This window comes from Cygnus olor, chromosome Z (genome assembly GCF_009769625.2).
Source record: "Cygnus olor isolate bCygOlo1 chromosome Z, bCygOlo1.pri.v2, whole genome shotgun sequence".
Classification (NCBI taxonomy): Eukaryota; Metazoa; Chordata; class Aves; order Anseriformes; family Anatidae; genus Cygnus; species Cygnus olor.
In genome coordinates, this window is record NC_049198.1 from 77,171,689 (window position 1) to 77,192,138 (window position 20,450).

At 44.3% G+C, this 20,450-nt stretch overlaps 1 long non-coding RNA gene across 1 annotated transcript in view; it reads right to left on the reverse strand.

Moving 5' to 3' along the window:
- LOC121062072 overlaps positions 1-19,310 on the reverse strand; it is a 91,821-nt gene extending 72,511 nt beyond the window's left edge. Inside the window, exon 1 of the long non-coding RNA XR_005815395.1 lies at positions 19,257-19,310. This is a non-coding gene — a long non-coding RNA (uncharacterized LOC121062072). The remainder of the gene's footprint in view (positions 1-19,256) is intronic.
- Between the last annotated feature and the right edge of the window lie 1,140 nt (positions 19,311-20,450).

Sequence of the window (20,450 nt, forward strand, 5' to 3'; positions counted from 1 at the left end):
CAAGTTTAGCTCGCATAAGCTTTAGTTTATCTGAAATTTACTGAAGTCAATCTATTTAACTAAGTCAGTGACCAAAAAAAATCAGGAATTTTACTTGTCATGAATGCATGTCTAACAAGCAGCCCTTGAATTGAAGAATACTGAGCATGCAGCTTCATCATTTCACATGAAGTTGGGAAACTGTCTCTCCCATATTAGAAAAACAAGGATGAATATTCAGTTCACTATAGTTAAAGAATCTCTTGAAATATTGCATATGCCAGCTCTTAATTCAAAAGTCAAAAATACTTCTTAAAATATGCCCTGGTTAGTAGAACTTGATGACTTCTCAAAGTAAGTTAAAAAAAAAAAAAGTGTGCAAACTTGATTAAAATTTGTTTTTCTTTCTCAGTTATCCTGGTTTCAATTCCTTCGTTATTCTGATGTCATCATTCTCCTAGCTGTCAAGTTGCTGTAAGACTTTCTCCACTGAAGACAAGCCAGCGTTATGAGAGGTGTCACCAAAATGTACAGTTGAAGAAGATGAAAAAAATTCAGTTGCCAATAGTCACAAAACTAAAACACCTCACTTCAGAGCAAGGTGCAAACTGACTCTAAGCAGTGCTGAACCGTTATAGTCTAGCTACATTTTGAGGTCATGTCTAAACTGGTGACTCGTTTTGGTAAAATAATACCAAAATGTTCACTTGTTAAAGCATACCAAATATCTTTTGATATGAATATAAATATTCATAAACGATGCTGAACCTTAGCTCTTTCCTTAAATATTGCTGCATAAATAAATTCAAAATCAGGTATCTCCAGTACCAAATCACCTGCACTGGTTATTAACTCAAACTGATAGCAACAGATTAATTTTCCAGGAAAAAATAGGCATTTTCATTCTTCATAGGCAGTAGAATTAGAAATTATAATAATAATAATAAAAATAATAAAATTATTTTTAAACAAACAGATTTTTCTCATACCTTTTTAAACTATAGCGAGTAAAGTGGGTTTTACTTATTTATTTATTTTATATCATTATAGTCAAGTAAGGTCCTCGTTCTTGTAAAAGACATTATTTACAGATGGAAGATTTCCCTGCCTTTTTTTTTTTTTCTTTCAGAAAGAGCAGTCAGCCTCACAATCAAATGTACCTTATTTTAAAATGAATTAATAAACATTTATGAATGATTGGATACGTGAAGTTCCCTCTCTCTGGATACATATACATACATATAGACAAATTCATTATGTATGCACGTGCTACACATTATGGTAAGGATGGCACATTACTTGGAATGACTTTGTATATAAACATAAGAAAAAATATAGGGAAATAGGTCTTATTTTCATCCTGATTTCTATATCTAGATCCACTAACTGAAATAGTTGGGAATTTTCTGGTTTGGAATTTTCCTTAATTTTATTCAGCTACCATATCAATTTTACAATATGTGGAATATTTTAAATAATAATCAGCATAAACAAATTCAAAAAGTGATGAGAATTCTTCCCACATCATAACTAGTTAAGGTAGAATCAATATTATTTCCTTCAGTTGTTTTTCCATGTTTGTGGAAAAAAAAAAAAAAAAAGTGAAATATTGATTAAACTACTGCTAATCCTTCTGTAATCTGCCACAAACTTGTTGGGAAAGGGTCATTATTAATTTACACAGATATTTTCTATCTCATCTGAACAAAAAGACAAAATAACAAAAACACAGATCATATCATTTTGTTAAATCTATTTGAGAAAAGGGAAGTGATAGCTTTTTATTTACTAATTATTTCTGAGCTCAGCAGTAGAGAGTTTCAGGACTGTACATCTTTGCAGTAATTACCCATTTCTCTCCACACTCACAATAAATTAAACAGAGTTTCATCTGGACTTCTAACATATATCAATGAAAGATAAATTCCATAAATACACAGCAGAATAAGCTTTCATGACAAAATTATAATCAAAATTGATTTCTGTTTGTCAATTACTGTTCAGATATGCCCAATTACTGTAAAGGTTTGGTCTTAGCTCTGCACTGCGTTGTGTGATTGGCTGAAGTGTTTCTAATTTTCTTAATCACTGCAGTTACTTCTCCTTAAATATACACCACTGAAATTGATTCCTGCTGTTTGACAGAGAGTTAAACAACCAGAGAAGTAAGATGTGCATAATAGCTGCTTGGTTACCTTTCAATAATCATACCTTACACCGTCACCTACCATACTTCCTAGGCTACCTCTGGCATACAAACTCCTCAACCTGTCAGCCATAGTTCATTGCTTATTTAAAGCCTGCAAAAACGCATGCAGGAGAAAACCTGTTCTAATTGCAATGGAGAAGGAAAAAAAAAAAAAAAAAAAAAAAAAAAAAAAAAAATGGAAAACGCAGAAGGCAAAACTCTGGGAGAAAAAAAAAAAAGTATGTGATTCTGATCTCATTTAAAGTCATGGCTGATCTGAATTAATTCTATTAACTTCTCTGGCAACAACCAAAGAAGGTCTGTAAAGGCTGAATTCTGTCACTGGTGGCCCTGCCACACCTTATTCTCCTCCTCCATCTCTTCCCCTGCTCCTGGTGCCCAGCTCCCATCCCAGCAGCAGCAGCTGAGCCTTCGCTCATGGTGGTCACTTACCACTGCAGCACCTCTGGCCCTGTTCTCAAATACACTGCACACAAATGCTTCTTGCTGCACCTCGGGCCTTGAGCCTGTACAGAGGGTAAGACGGCAAGAGAAGAAAAAGGCCCAAGGAGACAGCAATATGAACAGGAGTGGGGGACAGTCATGGCACAGATCCTATGAAGAAGGCTATACCCAAAATTGCACCACATCTCATTCATGCCAGCCCCAAACCAGCCTCCCTCAGGGATTGTAAAACTCAGCATGGCAATACCATAAAATCACAGGGTTGTTTGGGTTGGAAGGGAACTTAAGACCCACCCAGTCACGCCCTGCCATGGGCAGGGACACCTCCCACCAGCCCAGGCTGCCCCCAGCCCCATCCAGCCTGGCCTTGGGCACTGCCAGGGATGGGGCAGCCACAGTTCCTCTGGGCAGCCTGGGCCTGGGCCTCACCACCCTCTGAGTGAAGCATTTCCTCCTTATATCTAATCCAAATCTCTTCTTTTTTACCTTGAAGCCATTACTCCTTGCCCTATCCCTACACCCCCTGACACAGAGTCCCTCCCCAGCTTTCCTGCAGACCCCTTTAGGCACTTGCAGGCCGCTGTGAGGTCTCCCCGGGGCCTTTTCTCCAGGCTGAACAAACCCAACTTCCTCAGCCTGGCTCCATAGGAGAGGTGCTCCAGCTCCTTCATCATCCTCGTGACCCCCTCTGGACTCACTCTAACAGGTCCATGTCCTTCATGTGCTGGGGCCCCCAGAGCTGAGCGCAGGGCTCCAGGCGGGGTCTCACGAGAGCAGAGCAGAGGGGGACAATCCCCTTCCTCGCCCTGCTGCCCACGTTGCTGTTGGTGCAGCCCAGGGTACGGTTGGCTTTCTGGGCTGCAAGCACGCATTGCCGGCTCATGTCGAGCTTCTCATCAACCACCACGCCCAGGTTCTTCTCCTCAGGGCTGCTCTCAATCCATTCTCCACCCAGAATGTATTCATGCTCGAATTGCAATACACCGGTGATCAGAACTGACAGAACAAGGTGAGAAACCACAGGCACAGTCCAGTTCTCCCTGCTCTGTGCCCAGACCCCTCAACCAAAGGACCCCATGCCTCTGCCCTCCCTTCTCCTCTGACAGCTGAGCCTTCAATTCCATCCCCACGCAGTGGCACAGCTTCACCCAGCTCATGGCTGATAACGAAGACACAAATGTAGTAGAGGAAGGAGCTGAAACTTCAACAGCAATTTTCTGTAAAAGTGATCCAATCATTAGGTCACTGCATTACAGAAAGTGCTGGTTGCAGGCACTACCTTTACTTTCAGTGCCATCACCTCTCCTACAGCCATCTGTAACACAGTGAGCTCTCTGCTGGCTCTCCCCATTCAGAGGTCTGGGTCTGTCTGCAAGCAGCAACCCTTTGAAGACCTGCTCAAGCATTTTGGAATTGACAACCCCATCCTCAGAATTCCCCTCCAGCTCTAGACAACCGCTCGCCAAGCATACAGCCAGTTTCCATCAGCCTCATTACTTCAGACCTCGTTACAGCACCTCGTGGTGCCCATGCCATGCCCTGAATACAGGGCTGCACAGGGTGATCTTGGTCCTAAAACCAGGCACCTGAAGGCTTAGGGCTGCAGAGTTCAATTGAGTTAATACACTACATACCTCCCTGCTTGATGTGAGATAGAAAATGTAGCTTTTGCAAATACACAAGATCCTCTTAATAGCTTCCGATGAAACGACAAGTACTTTCCAAAGTATTATATAAATATTATATAATATTCATTACTATGTAAACATAGTGATATGTAATATGATATATTTCTACTTCACCTGTTCATAGAAAAAAAAAGTAATTCAGAAGCTGTTTTACAGGAAGTGGTGAAAAGGAAAAGGCAGTACATATCTACCCATGTCAACTAAGTGGAAGGTATGTGCCTATATGTAACTTAATTATACCATTGGGAACTTCAGCATAAAGCTGTGCATCTTAAACCAACCATTTTCACTTCTGATTTTTAAATTTATATTTCAAGCCAATGTTTGTATTTCTACTACTCCCAGGATAGTGGCTGGGCAGCAAATTCTATCACTATAGGCCTCTCTATCAGGCATGTTTCCCTAAACCATTCTGCAAATGAGCTGTCCAGGTTTATCTTCAGGAAGCATTTTATTGAAAATAAAATGCCAGGCAAAAGAATCTCTCAGAATCAAGTGACAACAGAATCATAACATTTTAGAGATGAAAAAGATCTAAGAGCTGATCTGGTCGGCCCTCTCTAGCAGACAGGACTGTAACCTCCAGTGGGTTCTCTGGAGTATTCTCCGCTCCAGATTTAAATGACTTGACAAGAGTCACCTTTATTTCCTCTGAAACTGTCCCACAGTTTACCTCCTTGCCAGAGATTTTTCCAGATGTTCAGACAACCAGCTTCTGTGCTCCGTTTCTTCTCATTTACCTTTCCTAAGTAACACTGACCATCATCTCAGCAATGAAGTAGTATTACATTCAATTTTCAGTGTAGATTTTGGTCAATGTTACATAAAACTCCAGGTGCATACAAAGAGTGACCATGTAACACAGTGCAAGCCTTCAGTAGCTGGGATTACCCCTACCTGACCCACATGCACATTTGCATTTGATCATCAGTTAGCTCACCTAGTTCTCTCAAGCTTTCCTCCAGAACCAATCCATCTATTCTGTGTTTTCCCTTTTAATGTGAATCTCATCACTTTGACTCATTACAGTTTTTTGAACTGCAAGCTGTATTCTACATAGTCTAATATTGCCTTCTGGAAATTATGGGTTCTAATATGATGCCTTTAAATATACAGCATAAAAGATATTGCCCCTACAATTTTTTTAGTCATATTGCAACCTTATAACTAATTTGTGGTCCACTTTCACTCTTAGGTTTCTTCCTATTACTTAGTGTATATTTCCACAGATTATTTCACAGACTATTTATTTATGTTTGAAATATATGTTTTTTTCTCCCAAGTATCCATTAATTTTTTTTTAATCCTATATTTTGATTTCCAGACAATATTGCTAACCTAATCAGTTATTCTTTTTCTTTCTCTTTTCCCGCAAGTATTTGCAGCATTTCCAAATACAGTAACTTGTTTCATTTGCTGTCTCCAAATTGTTGTAAATTAAGTACTTTCAGATTATTAATTCAGTATACATAGAATCAGATAATAAAATTCCTAAAAATCACCAGTGTGTGACTATATAAGCACTTTTTGGAAAAAAAAAAAAAATACATTGTTCATTTGTGAATTTATTAGAGCATTAAAATTGCATATTCCATTGCTCATTTTTAGGTGAGTGCATCATATCAGAACTGAAGCTTCAAATATACTCTGGTCTTTAACATTCTCTGCAATTAACACCCAGTTAAAAATGGGATTGGTCTTCATCTGAGGCAGCAAAACTATGGGGATGAAAACATACAAAGAACAGGTCAAAGTCAGGTTTAAAACTCAAAATACACAAACTCACATGCATTACTGAGAAATCTTAATTTTATGTATGACAGGCCCAATCTGTTTGTTTTAGTATCTCCTATTTATAGGAGCTGCTTCTTTCAGGAGGCACCACAGGTGAGTAACAACTATCTGAATAATCGGGAGTTGACAGGACAGGGCTCAATATACGATATACAGGTTGTACAATGTCTTTTGGCAGGTATTGTGGCCTACATTCCTGGAGATGCTTGAACACACAGTTTGTGAAAACAATGTTTTAAACTCATTCAAAAAAAAAAAAAGTGTGTTAAATATAATATCTTGTTTATTGTGTATACAGCAAGTGAACGTGTCAGTGTACTGTATGTTATTAGCAAAATGTGCTCAAATGGCTGACTTTCATTTACAATAACTGGCATATCTTTTTTTTTTTTCCTTCGGTGATATTTGTTTTGCAGATATGAAAGACATGAACAAAACTAATGAATATTTCTAAGGAAAGTACTCCAAATAATACATTTTCAAGTGACAGAAATATTTAATTTCATGAATGTATCTCATTTATGTTCAAAATAAAGTATTTCACTGGGAGAACGTACAAGTTCCAGCATCATCTGTCAACAGCATTTAGAATAGGAGCGGTATCTTTCAAATGCAGCATTTACAAGTCACCACTTGTCATTAAATGTAACTGTATGTTCAAGAGGTTTGTAATAATAGCCTTTAATTAACTGAGGACTGTTAGAGGTTTCAGTTGCCCTTTGAAGTTCTTAATTATTAGTTGTATACAGCCCTTTATGGCGCAGTTAAGGTTAAATTAAATAATTAAAATATACCTCCAAGAGAAATATAAGGACTTTACATGTTTTAATTAAATTTCTGAATTTCAAGGTGTTTAAAATAATAACATATGTTTTGATTTTCTTATGATGGCATACATGACTGCTACATACATTAAACAAAAAATTGGTAGCTTTTTATGGGAATAATCGCTAAGCAAGACGCATGTAAATGATCTATTTTCTATGCATGGCTGGCAAAAGTGCTAATTAAATAGTTGGTATTCAAGGCTATGCTTGTTCATTGTTTAGTGACATACAAATCCAGCGATGTGTGCCAGCAGACATTTTAAGTTGAATGTTTTCTCCTCTACGCTCTTTGTCATGAAATGGTGGCACCATGATGAGAACACTGGTGTAAGCAAAACACTGAAATATGCTTTAATAATGTTTTAACCATGTAGAGACACCAGTTTAGTTTTCTAATGAATTTTTAATTTCTTTCTTCTTATAAGGATGTTCCGAGTTATTGCTGATGCATATTAAATCATATACATGAGTCATTTTCTCACTAAATTTTCATAAAATGGCTAAATGCTAATGCACCAAATGGGGCTTACTATATATGTTACAGTAAATATGCCCTTGAAGGTTTTCTGCAATCAATCTCCTGTATTTAATTAGTGGCTAGATAGAGGTCTGTTCTGAAAGGGGAAGAGAAAAACCGTTGTGTATAGGCTGTGAACTTCTGATACTGATGATGATTCCTAAATGATGATTAGAACCCAGTCTAGAATTAGAATTTGCACAAGGTGGAAAATAACGTTCCTTGACAAGTGCACTTAAGTGGCCTCCCTGAAACTGGCCAAGTGCTGCTAATAACCAACAGGCAGTTCACTGAGACTTTTCCACATCCAAAATCAATGCCAGGTTCAAAATGCACAGAGCCCATGATTTTAATTGTGCAATGCTTGACACATCACTTAACGCTCACCTCTAAGTCTAAAGCTGCCAAAATCTTGCTAGCACCTCACTGTTTCTCAGTGTAAGTCAAAAATGCTATTCTCCTCTTATTGTTGCATACCGTCACCTTCCACCCACATTAACTGTACTCTCCTGACTTCCTGTTAACAGAAATCACACGTATTGGCCAACTTATGTTTGGATTGATAGCATGATCACAAGAAGAATGGCATCACTGTTGCAATATTACTAATCCAAACAAAAACCTTGCATCTAATGAAGGAAACTTTATTCTCTCTCTTTTTCTTTCTGACATCTGTAACATTTTTGTACCTGGTGTAAAAAAAGGGGCTATTTAAAAATAAATGTATGCTTTGCCCTACAGTTATTTTGAATTAGTCTTGATAAATAATTAAGCAATGCATAATATATTATTTAGATGCAATAGTCTTAAGAATTTGAGTGGTATTTCAACTACAATTATAGTAATTTATTTATCAGTGAAAAATTTACATAATCACTCTTCAAAATCCAGTGGACTGGAGAGATATCAGAATGACATGCAGGAATGTGCCTAATGACTCCGGGCATTAGATTTACTTAATAATGTAGTGATGCGCAAGATGGTGTAATATCTAACGTAGCTATATTTGAGGAATCATTTTTAAATGAGGAAAATGAAATATTGTTTTCTCTTTTTAGTTTTATTTTACAAAAAAAAAAAAAAAAAAAGAGACAAAAAAAGACAACTTTTACACACACAAAAAAAAAAAAAAGGAAATAAAATATTCTATTTCAAATCAAGTATTATTCCTACTGGAGTGGAATTGAATTTAAAGACAGTGTACAATAAAATCCTGAGGTGTCTCTTTGTCAGCTGTCAGAGGGAACACTGATGGTCCTAGCACAATGTGAAGGGTCGCTTGATTCTGTTTAGTCACTATAGGCTGTCCCATTGGTGAGGGACCACGCAGGAAAGAAATGCAAGTTTTGTGCCTCGTTCATGCGGGCAGAGTGGTGGCGGAGTAATTCATAAACGCATAAACACAAATGAGCCTGCCTGTGCCAATCCTGACCGTGCAAATGCTTCTGAAGTAGAAAGAGGCTCTACATAGATGCCATAGGAGTCTAATTTATGCCATTGAAGAGTTATGGGAATCTAGAGGAAGACATAAAATTAATATTCATATATTTCCCAACAATACTTTTATGCCCACTGGTAAAATATTGGTACCCATTAAATCCTCAGTGCTCAGCTGAGCCAACAGCAGCTGACTACAGCCATAGAGAAAAAGATTTTACTGGTCTGGTTTGAACCAAATTTTAACATAGAAAAGACAGCAAAGAATTAGTTCTGGCTCTGTTTCAGGCCATTCCACCATGAGGTTGTACTTTTCTGTGCATCTGCGGAGAATTGTGAGATGCAACAACAGCAACCGCACATTGAGAGAGAAAAAAGCTAAAGACAGTAATTCATACTTCATAAGAAAGAGTGCTAATTTTACGTTTTTGTGATGTAACACAACTGCTGCTGAGCCACAGCTGAGAAGGAATTACATGTATGTTTTCTGCCCTTGCTGTGCAGGTTTTCTGTTACTGACTCCAGCTCTCTTATACAAGGTTATTGTGTTAAACTCCAACTACATTAAACTTTTACCTTATGCTCATGATAATGACACTATTTTATTAAAACAAACAAACAAACAAACAAAAAACCCTCCAAATCTTGTTTCCTAGATGTAACATTCCAAACAATAATTACAGTGGAGTATTTTTTTTATGTTAATGTCCCTTTCTGAGAACTGACATAACTAACAGAGCAAATGTAACTTACTTCAAAAAGACATCTCTTTTAAAATAGTGATTTAAAAAAATATATATACACAAACTTTTTGTTTGCACAGAGCTTGTTTTGGAATTAAAACAACCCTGTTCGACCACACAGGTCCTTTAGAAAGGGCATAAAATGATTCAATGTGAGTGTGGAGAGACTGAGCAAGCTTTGACCCAAAACACTGGACATTTATTTTTCCCAACAAACTCCTCTTAGACTCAAAAGAAGACAAATTACTGATTTATTTCCCATTATTTATGAAGTTCATTTTGACCTATCCTCTACTTTCTCCATGCTGGTGTACAAACTGGAGGTCAAAAGGCTAAAGTGCTCCTTATCAAGCCCCTGTGCGTCAGCAGTTTCCTTCATTCCTGCACCGCTCACTGCGCATGGCTGCTCACACGCCACATGCTTTTGGGCACTGTCGAAGCCACAGTAGGCCACTAATTGCTAAGCAAATGAAGAAGGACTGGGGTTCTTTGCGCAATACACTTTCGCATAGATAAATTGACAGTGTTCAGGAGGAGGGATGCCAGGAGTCCCCAGCACTGCACACTTTATATTTCAGCAACCACTGCAGGGACTGGAAAAGATGCCCGAAGTGCCCTGCACATGGAGGAACAAGGCCATTTGTGCCATGAATTTGCAGCACCCCTCGGCTGTTGACCAAACGCCCTTAGTAGGGCATCCCAGATGGAGAACCATGCTGGGGGCGCCAGGCCGGGCCTTATCCCAAAGGGCCGTGCCCCCGGCTGTCTTGGCGAGGCCTTAACGGCCGCCGCCCCCTCAGGAGGCCCCCCCGTGCGGGTAATCAGCGCTAATTAACGGCGGCAATTAGCAGCCGCCAGCCCCCCGCGGCGGCACCCCACCGCTGCCACCGGCCCCACCGGGGCCGGGCCATCTCCATGGAAACGCAAATCAGCGCCGGCCTCCATTTTGTCGGGTGGATGAGGGGCAGGGTGGCGGTGGCGATGGGAGGCTTGGGGTGTGCTGGGGTCTGAGGGAAAAGGGGGCAGAAAAGTTGCCAGAGGGAAAGCAACATGCGTGGGGGGCTTCTGCCCACGGCGGGGAATGGGGAGAGCCCTTCCTGTGTGCCCCCTGTGCTCATCCGCTGTGAGGCCATGACAGGGCCTTTTCTGTGGGCGGCTGATTGTAAGTTTCCTCAATTGCTGTGGCCTGGTGTAGTGTGAGATCAGGATCCCAAGCTGTAAAGGCAAGTGTGAGATGTGGCCTGCTAACACGGTTACTTTGTTAACTTCTTTCACTCAATCCCAAAGCTATTCCTGCTGTCCTCGAGAGGGGAGGACAACCACAAGTCCAGTCGTTGGGAGGAGCGAGCGACGAGGATAAAACCTGGAGATTTGGCTCGTAATAGCTTCATCTTACAGAATTAGGGGGATAATCACATAGCTGCAATGACACTGGCAGAACACCCCGCTCCCTTTCACCTGTTGTGCCCTGTACACGTGTCTGCTGGATAGGAGCTGGGTGCAAGGCACCTCCTGCCCCAGGAGCTAGTGCCAGAACTTCACCTGCGTTACACTGGCCATGCAGGCAATCCCTGTGCCTGCTTTACACCACACTGTGAATGTCTATGTGTGTGTATGTTCATGGCTATATGCAGGCAAGAGCATCCAAAAGAGACAAACAGGTTACTGCTGATGCACAATTGCAACGCCGCAAGCCTCTTTCTCCTCACCCATCCCCTCCAGCAAGGCCCATCAAAACGCACTACCTTTTATCTCATGTTTGCTATTTAGTTAGGAAATTTAACAGCCAAAGACCGACTTTTTTCTCTCTTCTAAATTAAAATAACAAGGGCAGTAAAAGGCAACGAACGATGTGGAACCACATTCCTGCCCACACGGAGCCGTCGGCCCGAGGCCAGGGGGGCAGCAGAGCAGCTTTCCCCCCCAACAAGGCCAAGGGTGGCTCCGGGAGCTCCTGTCCCAAGGATCCCAGCCCGGGACGGCAGTGACACGCGTGGGGCTGCCCCTAGTCGTGGGTGTTTCACGCGGGGGGGATTTACAGCCAGGTCGCAGGGCAATCAGTTTGAGACCCTGCCAGCGGCGTGGGTGCTAAGCGGAGGGCTGGGGGAAATGGCAGTGCTTACTGCCTACTGCCATTTCCACTTAAGGTGGAAACCATTATCAAGTGGGGAAAAAAAAAAAAAAAAAAAGAAACCTTTCTCCTGTACCTGGGTCCGCACTGATTTGCACTGACAGATTTCTGCACCAGCACCTGGAGATACACATTTCCCACAACTTTGTTTGTGAATTTCAGCCTTATTTCTCCCAGACGCTCAAGAGGAGAGCTTTCCCTAGACCCAGCTCAGAAGAGGCGACCCTTGTGATACCAAGTGCTCTTACTAGCATCTTATCGGTCCCAGGCTGGAGGGCTGCAGTAGTTGCAGAACACAAGCTTGTTTACACAGTTTATTTTCTCAATTACATAAGAATCAGTTCTGTAACTTTTCGGGAAGTGATTAGCCAGCCTCACGCACCAAACTCGAGCTCCCGCAAGAAAATTAAAATGTTTATCTGGCTAAAATAACTTGTAAATGAACTCATTTTTTTCCCCGCTTTTTTTTTTTTTTATATTTTGTGCATTGTAGACCCTAGCAATGATATTAGTTCTAGTGTGGGAAAATATTATAATTGAGATCTGGTAAGTTATTTGCAGACTTCAAGTTTTTCTTTACACTGTGCTGACATTTAGTACAGCCCCGGTGAGGAAAACAATGCTGCCATTCATGGCTCTAGACGTAGATTTCAATCGACTTAAGCGGGCACAATGAAACTTGGTCATTCACTGGTTACCCATATTGTGTTCTCAAATTTTCTCTCAGCAAAAGTATAATGACCCAGTATTGTATGGCTGCATAGACAAGGGCTCGGAACAAGAGACACTAGTTTTGTCTGACGGTGTGAGAAAGTCGTGAAGGGATCTTTTCTTCCAGATGGTGTTAAATTCAGCTGCCTTTTTAACATTGGCCTTGCAGAGCAATCTGCTGCTCCCTTCTCACAAAGAGGCAGCCCGGGTCCCTGCTAGTTAACATGCACGCTCACGCAGCCTGCAACTCCACTCCAACTGTTTTACAATGCGCCGCTATGCTAAATAAACTTGATCCGGGCTCTCCCAGTGCTGAAACGAGCCTTCAAAGAACTGCTCGAATGATATTTACGCTTCTTTTTCGTCTCCCCCGTCTAACATAAAGGTGCATATTGTTCCCCACCCCACCCCCATCCCCCCCGCAGTTTTCGGGACGCAGCACCTCCCATCCAGGTGATCCTGCAGGAACCTCACTCGCCGCGAGAGCCGCACGCCCTCCAGCTCCCGTCCCCGAGCCAGAAGTTGGACAGGCGGGACAAAAGGGGGCACAGCCTTGCTCCTAAAGCACCGAAAGGTATACCAGCACTGCTAGCGGTAGCAGCCCTGTGCGTTTTACTGACCGGCAGCCACCTAGCACCAACACAACAATCCGATGTGACAATGGCCAGCGTGCGGCGGGAATATTAGTATTTTTCTTGGGTGTTTTCCTCGCCAAAGACCAAGACGCAAGTGAAAGCTTGAGCGCATTGACTCCGCTGAATGACTAAGTAAACAATAGCTTTCTCCAGAAAGCAGCTCATTGCCTTAATTGAAGCTCACAGAGAAAGGAAAACGGCGCACTTTTGTCATGCAAATACTAATTGCCGGCGACGACGCCTCTCGGCAAGCAGCCCCCGGGCACGGCTGCAGGTGCCGGGGCTCCGTGCAAGCACCTGCGGCGGGGCCGCGGGAACTTTTTTTTTTTTTTTTTTTTTTTGTGGGATAAGTATCGAACGCAATCGCGACGTGCGGGCTGTGATCGCGACACCGCAACCGGGGAGGCGCGCGCGTCAAGTACAGAGCAAAAAACGCCGCCCGCAGACATTCACCCCCCGCTCGTTTTCACCGCAGGCGCTGCCCGCAGACGCAGGACAGACGCTTGTAAAAATAATAATGATAATGATAATGATAATGATAATGATAATGATAATGATAATAATAATACCGCGACGCCCCCTCTGTGCCCCCCACTCCTGGGGAGGCGTGAGGCTCAGCCTCCGTCCTGTCCGTCCGTCCGTCCGTCCGTCCGTCCTTCCCCCCCTCCGCCTCCCCGTTGCGGCGGCCGCCGTTCTCCCGAGGGGGGGCGAGGGTCCGGGGTCCGCCCGCCCCCCCCCCGTGCCCGTCGCCCCCCCGCGCCCCCCGCCGCGCTGTCTGTCACGGGCCGCCGGGGCACGGCGCTGCCGCCCGGCCCGAGCGTGGGAACGGGGGCGCCCGGCCGTTCACATCTCCTGCGCGGCGTTTAGCGGAATCAATTAGGCAAGACAGAGCCTCGCCCCCAACCCCTCCGCCCCCCCCAGCACTCCCCCCTCCGTTTTTGTCAGGTCTATATACGTCCTAATTATTTCGGTTTGGGATGCCAGCGCTGTTTCCCGGATAGATCTGATCATCCTTAAAGAAAAAGAGAGGAGGCGCACACGTGGGTTTGGAAGTAAATGTCACTTTCATTTCCAATGCTAGGCGCGGAGTAAGACACAGAACATTTTTTAACACTTTGACAAGGGGGGAGGCGGTCTCGTCTCCATCATGTCTTTCTGCTTCAGTAGCTTCCTCAAGGAAACCCTCTCGGAACAGAGAAGCATCTGTGCTCGCGTTCTGAATAGAAGAATAAAAATCGGCCATCACTTTTTTCATCTTTGTGCAGCTCCACCGAGTCCTCAGTAGATATAAATTATTAAGCTTGCCTACACTTCAGTGTAAACTTTTTGAAAGCCTGCTTTCATATTACTCGAAGCAAACACCCAACGCTTTGTCTCAGATGCACGCAGACAGTTTTGTTTGGTTTGGTTTTGTTTTCCCTCAGTTCAGTCCACACAGTATGACCATCTTCATCATCACCAGCTACTAGCTTTGTTTGCATGGCCACTTCATTGCAATGAATCACTACGCAAAATGAAACTCGGCCTTCCCAAATAGTTTCCTGAGAATATATGTATATATATAAGGTATATATATAGGTATATATGTCCTCTCACCCCAGCGCAACGTTAACTGGTCTGGGTCCTTACTTATTGATTTTGTTATGACAGCAGCGGTTGCACGCGCATTGTTTACCAGCAGGAACGTCTCCTCGTCGCAGCAGCTAGCTATGGCGTCTGACAACTTCACGTTTTGGCATAAGTACGCCATGTAATTTCCTCCATTCCCACCTCCAGCTGTAAAAATGTTAGATTCAATAAGCGTTCCTGACCTTTCTCGGGTTTTACTGTCTCTTGCAGTAGTCTTTCATTTTCACGCGCTGTACGATGATCTTGAAGGAGTTTTTACTTTCGGTTATCTAGCTTTATGAAGACCAAAACACTCATACAGCTAGATAACCAAAGATAACAACTCGCTTCCCTCAAAGCTTTTTTTTATTATTTTTATTTTTATTTTTTTCCTCCCCCTTGCTAGACTCCAAAATCTTTCTGGCAAACAGCCGTGTTGTCTCCGCCAAGAGCACTAGTCCTGCTTTAAAATATTCATCCTTTTATGCAACTGTGACCTGGTTTGTGTGTCTGTGTGCATGTGCAGCTAATAACATCCAAAGAAAAAAAAAGAGATCTGTTGCCTCCAAAGTTTATTCCGAACTTTTCCCTTCAGCCAGTAATTTCCGGCAACGGTAGCCCACAATTCGTCTGCTCGCACCAGAAAATAAAACCCGCTATTAAGGTGCGTCAAGCTGCGTTAAGAGCGAGAAGCATCCATCCTTTCTCAGGCCTCTATTTGCATTGTAAATCGCTTCGTTCTCACGGAAGGCTCTTCATAGCCTCTATGAAGACGTGAAAGCCAGCGGCAGTTTCCAGCGCGGTGTAAGGAGGAAGAACAAAAAAAAAAAAAAAAAAAAAAAAAAAAAAAAAAAAAAAAAGAAGGATAAAATCCCATTCCAGTAGAAAGTGAGGAGATGACCCGAGGATCCTGCTGCTGATGCCTGAAGGCTATGGAGGCAGAGAGCGTTTTGCCAAACGGTGGCAGCTCGGTCGCAAACACCGTGCGTGCATGATTTTTTTGGGGAAGATCCTCGGTTTCTCGGGGCTGGCGAGAGGCAGGCGCGCTCCTGCCGGCTTGCTGCCGCCCCCGGCGTGAGAGGAGGAGAAAAAGGGGGGCTCCCGGCGCCGAAACGTGGGCCGGGGTCAGAGGTCCCGTGCCGCGGGAGGCCAAGGTGATGAGGACGTCAGGCGAAAATCTCTGCTGTGCATGAGCCCGGCGGCGGCCTCCATCCGGCGCAGCCTCTATCCGGCGCAGCCTCCATCCAGCGCAGCCTCCGCCCGCCGCCCTCACCTTCCTGCCGGCCGGCGCAGGCCTCTCTGCCGTCCGCCGGCCCTCTCTAAGGACAGATAAAAGCGTTTTCAGGTCTTTTTTTTTTCTTTTTTTTCTTTTCTCTTTTGGTGGGGGGTGGGTTGGCCTCCCTGCTCGCGCTTCTCTTCTGTGTCAGCCTCTGCCCTGCCTCCGCGGGGCCGGCGGGGAGGGGGGCACTTTGCTGCCAGGGCCTGGCCTCTGCGGGTGTCGGGAGCGGCCGTGAGATGGATCGCACGGGCAGCTTCTGCCTTTGCCTCTCTCTGCCCCGCAGGTATTGACACCGGGACGGCTCCTTGCGCGCTGCCCTCCGCGTGTGCGCGGGGGATGCTGCGGGCAGCAGGCTCCGCCGTGCTTTATAGCATCCATACCCTCTCCCTCCCCTCTCCCTTCCTCCCTCCCTCCTTCCCTCTCCCCCTGCGCGCCCGCGGTAGGGTGCGCCGACGTTCGCCGGGGGCGGCGAAACGCCTCCGTTAACAAAAAATCGCCGATTTATCCTCGATTTTTATTGACCTTGCACGCGGAGTGGGGAAACCACGCATTACCCGTGGGACCGGGTAGTATAGTCCCCGGGGGACCATAGTCTGCCCCGGCTGTTCGCCCACGTTACGCGAGGATTTCAGCCTCTCGACCTCCCCACCCACCGCCCCAAAAAGAACATTACACTCTGAATTATTTAACGGTATGATTCCTACAGAATTTTTTCCCAAGTCCGAAGTGCAAACATCACAGGTCTCTCGGGTGCACGCGATGCGGTGAATCTTCGCACCGAGATCTGCAGTATTTACAGTAGAAATTAATAAATGCGCTTCAGGAGCGGCAGCAGGAGTAAGACGTGCACTGGAAAATTCGGCACAGACATGGTACGGGCTGCTCAAGGAATTACGACCTAAAATTCGTGCTGCTGCTTCTCTTCTAGGCTGTAAAATAAAGCACAGCACACCCTGCTCTGTCCTCCTGTAGCGTTGTAGGGCACATGCCACCCCGCACTCACATGGATCTGTTTGTAAATTGACCCGTGTTTGCATATGGTGCTGTTTTTAAGGGGGAAAATTTAAGTGCACGGGGTTAAACTGAAGCTCTGGTGGCTCTGCACTGGCTGCACAGCCTGTTTGCATGTTTGCTGCTGTGTGCACAGGGGAACCACACATACATGTGTCAGTGTGTGTGCACTAGTGTTAAAATACACACGTACGTGCGTGTGGTTGCACTGCAAAGTGACACCTACATCAACCAGCCCATTTTTTTATCATGAGTTAATGTTATAAGGGCACAGAAACGGTGAAGTGTCTCATTTATCAGACAAGGCCCCCGATTAATGCTGCCGCCACGAAGTAACACGGACACACTGACGATGTGCCCGATCCTGAATTCGGCAGTGATGCTACTAACCAGGGAGCTCGCTCAGATTGTCATCCCTTGAATCTGAGACGGAATAGTTTATTATTTTTTTTTATTATTATTTATGTGGTGCCTTTCGGATATCCCTGTATCGGGGGACATCGCAGTTTGCCACCAGTGCTTTGTATACCAGGGGCCAAGGAGCGAGTCATTCCAGGGGTCTTTGTGGGTATTGCAGAGTCTGGCAAGGAAGGGTTAGGGTCCCTATAACGCCGCGTTGTTGGTTACCCTGCTCCCTCATTACCTCTCAGGCTGCTCAGACACAACAGACACGACTGAATTAGACATCTGCAGGCACATGATCATTGCGATATGATGTAAAATTCTAACGAGCTCCTCCGAATGGGCAGAGAGACAGAAATATATATATATTTCCTGGCAATAGCTAGAGGCAGCAGCATTAGCGATCAGGCATGTGTTACACACAACAAGCCCATGAGCTCACGCATTAAATTCTTCCAGTGAGAGGCATGAACACCCAGGTGCTCCTCGCGCATGTGTGTGTGTGTATACGTCTGTGCTCGTGTAGATGTTTGTGTAACACATGTCAACACAGACACATAACTACGCAGTAATGCATGCATTTAAAACACATCACCATGTTACTGGATTTCCAGTTAAGTGCAAAGCTTACTTCTTTTTCTCCAAACACTCATGCTTAAAGATGCAAGACATACCTTAAAAACACCAAGCCCTTTTCTCAAGACCGCCTCACTTACTCAGACACTGGCACACGTAGTAAATGCAATACACCTGCCACGTTTTGTTGACTAATCAGGAGAGCTTCAGTAAGCCAAAAGAGCCAACACCACAGTTACAACCTAGCTGTTCATTAGCTGTATTGCCAACTAAATGTTCTACCTCTCAATCACCTAGCAGGGCTTTGAAAAGCCTGTCCAGAAAAAGTGCACAAAAGTCTCTGCTTATTCTAAATATCACAAAAAAGCGTGCAGCAGTTGCTAGCATACATACACATACAAGCCTGCAGCATTTTCTGGCATGTGAAAAGTTTGTACAACGCGTAGTTCTGAAATTACTGCCACAAATACCGTCTGAAACATGAATAGCAGCTGATACCACTACATGCACCTTTTCCCAGTCCCAAAATCCCTTTTCAAATGATCTGCACATTGGAAGCTACCGAATCCAAACATTTGCTTTTTCCTCCTGCCTCCCTAATAAATTCCCGTTAATGGCCTGTAGATTAGTATGTGATTGCCATGCTTGTTTTCTAATCTTTTTATAGGTCTCCAGATGGCTGTGACGTAAAGAAGTAACATCCTGCGTGGATTTCTTAAGAATAAACAGTCTCTATTTGCTGTAAAGAGGAATGCTTCTGACTCTCTAATTAGCACAGTCTCATGCCGGTGTCCCCACCTTCCGCCAGGAGCACCCGTAGGAGCCCCACCGAAGCTGCTGAGAGGCGCATCACGAGCAGAATTCACGCTGGTACAACCCAGGGCAGCGCTTCTCGCCCAGCACCCCTCTCCTAGCAGCCAGGTAAGTCCCTCGGCTAGCTCGACACCCGACAAAGTGCCTCATCATTTCTTTGTGGCCACGATTTCTTCTGACAGGCACCTGCCTGTAAAGCCTGCTGCATTTCTTGTATCTGTGCTATGCTGAGAGTATTGCAGGCAAAGAGACATCCAGTACAAACCCAAACTACGAAATTAGAAAAATCAGGCTACCGAGAGGTCAAAATCTCGAGGAAAAAAATAAAAAGAAACCCGCAAACAGTAGTTACACCTGGAAACGCTGCATTGAAGACCGCATATTCAAACCTTTACATAACGCATATGGCATCGTCTGGTTTTAATTAGAAAATAAAATAAAATAAAAATTACCATTTCGTGTCTTGATTGTCATTCCCTGTGGTCTGTCTGCGTTGTCTAAATCTGAAAAAGAGCCATAAAAGGGCGCAGTTTAAACACTTTTACTGCTTGGTTCTTGTTCTTGGAACCTATGTTAACAGATAAATGTTTGTGTGTGTGTGCTCAGAAGGCGCTGTGTATATTGACTTGTGAGATTGTTAAATAAATCACTGGAAAGGTTGGCTCTAGATTAAACAGGAAAATAAGTAGCCACATTTCCTGCAGATGATCTAATGCAGCACAAAACAGATATGAGTAATGCACTCCGGTATCTGCAGGGTTAAATATGGTAATCAATATTTTCAGGAAATAATAGGGATAACAATAACAAAAGCGATACAATTACTTGTGGAAAGCTGCGGCTAAGAATAAAAAATTAAGAATATTGGGGCTGACGAATTGAAGTGGCCAGAACTACAGAGAGATGTGACATTTGCATACTATAAGCTGCCAGTTTCTTAATGAAGGACGGAGGCTCCACCTAGCCTTCAGTTCAAAACATGCAAAACGCATTAAGCCGGCATTTCCCCGACAGCTTTTCCAGGTCTTCCACACCACGGCTGTCCTGCAGCCGGGACCGCGGGCTGTAGAGCTGCAGGGGTAAATAAATACGGCGTGAGCCTCACGCTTTCATGGCATCGTATGGATTGCATCAGACGTAGGTTTTCTTTTTTAAAAAAACACATTTCCTAGGGGGAGGCTGCTTCTCCCACTCCGTGCTGAAGCAGTTTCCCCGGCTGCATGACCCCGCGATGTTTTTACCCGGGGGAGGGATGCTGATCTGGGTAGGGAGCAGGAACACCGGCGGACACCCGTGCCGAGCCGAGCCGAGCCGTGCCATACGGCCCGGGGGCAGCCGGACAGGGTGATCCAGCACCCCCAGCTCCGAGGGATGCTCGTCTCGGCCCGGCTGCGTTTTGGCCAGCCCAGAAGTGATGGATGCTTGCTCGCTGCGACCCACCTCGCCCCCCGGCCATCCCGGGGATGTGTGTTTTTTTTTTTTTTTTTTTTTTTTTTTTTGTTGTTTTTTTTTTTTTTTTCCCGTGGAAAACAGGCGATAGCGAAACCTTTACTCTTTTTTCACTCCCTATGAGCGGCCGTCCCTCTGCCCGCACGCCCTCGGGGGGCACCCGGCACCGCTCCCTGCAGACACCCAGAGCTTCCCAC